Source organism: Monodon monoceros, unplaced genomic scaffold (assembly GCF_005190385.1).
Source record: "Monodon monoceros isolate NGI ecotype Baffin Bay Population unplaced genomic scaffold, NGI_Narwhal_1 Super_Scaffold_22, whole genome shotgun sequence".
Lineage (NCBI taxonomy): Eukaryota > Metazoa > Chordata > Mammalia > Artiodactyla > Monodontidae > Monodon > Monodon monoceros.
The window spans coordinates 57,680,058-57,681,563 of record NW_021703779.1 but is presented as its reverse complement, the minus strand read 5'-3'; the positions used below and the strand labels follow the sequence as shown (position 1 = coordinate 57,681,563).

The following is a 1,506-nucleotide window of genomic DNA, read 5'->3' as shown; positions in this document are numbered from 1 at the left end:
TGCAGGGCAGGAATAAAGAGGTAGACATAGAGAATGGACTTGAGGACACGGGGTGGGAGGGCGAAGCTGGGGTGAAGTGAGAGTAGCATGGACATATATACACTACTGAATGTAAAATAGTTGGCTGGTGGGAAGCAGCCGCATAGCACAGGGAGATCGGCTCGGTGCTTTGTGACCGCCTAGAGGGGTGGGATAGGGAGGATGGGAGGGAGGCTCAAGAGGGAGGGGAGGGTCTCGGCGGCAGAAGCGAGATGACGAAGGGAACGTCCTCGTTTGGAAAGCGTCGGAATAAGACGCACACGTTGTGCCGCCGCTGTGGCTCTAAGGCCTACCACCTTCAGAAGTCAACCTGTGGTAAATGTAGCTACCCTGCCAAGCGGAAGAGGAAGTATAACTGGAGTGCTAAAGCTAAAAGACGAAATACCACCGGGACTGGTCGAATGAGGCACCTAAAAATTGTATACAGCAGAATCAGGCATGGATTCCGTGAAGGAACAACACCCAAACCCAAGAGGGCAGCAGTTGCAGCATCCAGTTCATCTTAAGCATTTCAATTATTAGTCATGCAATAAATGTTCTGGTTTAAAAAAAAAAAAGAGGGAGGGCATAGGGACATGCGTGTATGCGTATAACTGATTTGCTTTGTTGTGCAAAAGAAACTAACACAGTATTGTGAAGCAATTATACTCCAATAAAGATCTATTAAAAAAAAGTGATGATATATATATATGATCTCATTTTAATAAAAAAGGGCAAATAAAAACCCACACATGTATTGCACATGTATATATATATACATGTATACATAAGTATACATATATCTGTATATGATTATACAAGTATGAAAAAAGCGAAATAATGAATACTAGGTTATTGATATAGGTTATGGGGAGCAGTGATATAGACAGAGAAGGGAGATAAGTAAAACTAGAAAGAAGAAAAGACTATAATTTTACAAAATATGCACATAGGATTCTTTGTGAGTGTATCTAAAATTATATACCTATTTGTGTATAATTATAAAGATGTTACCTTAAAAGATTTTAAAGAAGAGATGAATAAAAATATACCAGAAAAAAATTCTTTTCAAAAGAAAATTGGGTAACAGGATCACTGACAAGATTGACTTTAACACCAAAAGTATTATTAGAATCAAGGAGAGTCATTTCTTAGTGATCAAATGAACGATTCTCTGGAAGATGGAGCAATCCTTAAACTACATGCCCTCTATGTGTTTGAAAAGTATATATAAATGCTATTATGCTGTGAATATCTTCTGACATCTTTTTTCTCATTCAATATTATCAGATGTATCCATTGTGATACATGTAGATTTAGATTCTGCATCTTAGTTGCTCTATAGTAAGTATTCTACCATAATAATTATTCATTTCTCTTTTGATAAAGATTTAGGTTCTTGCTGTTCTTTTACTGTTAAAAACAATGCTGCAATGAATAGAATTGCACATATTTCATTTCAAATCATGTGCAAGCATATTTGTAAGT

The 1,506-nt window shown here is 37.2% G+C and overlaps 1 pseudogene; it reads left to right on the top strand.

Annotated features, from left to right (window-relative positions):
* The first annotated feature begins 239 nt into the window (after nt 1–239).
* LOC114906559 lies at nt 240–545 on the top strand (annotated as a pseudogene).
* The last annotated feature ends 961 nt before the right edge of the window (nt 546–1,506 follow it).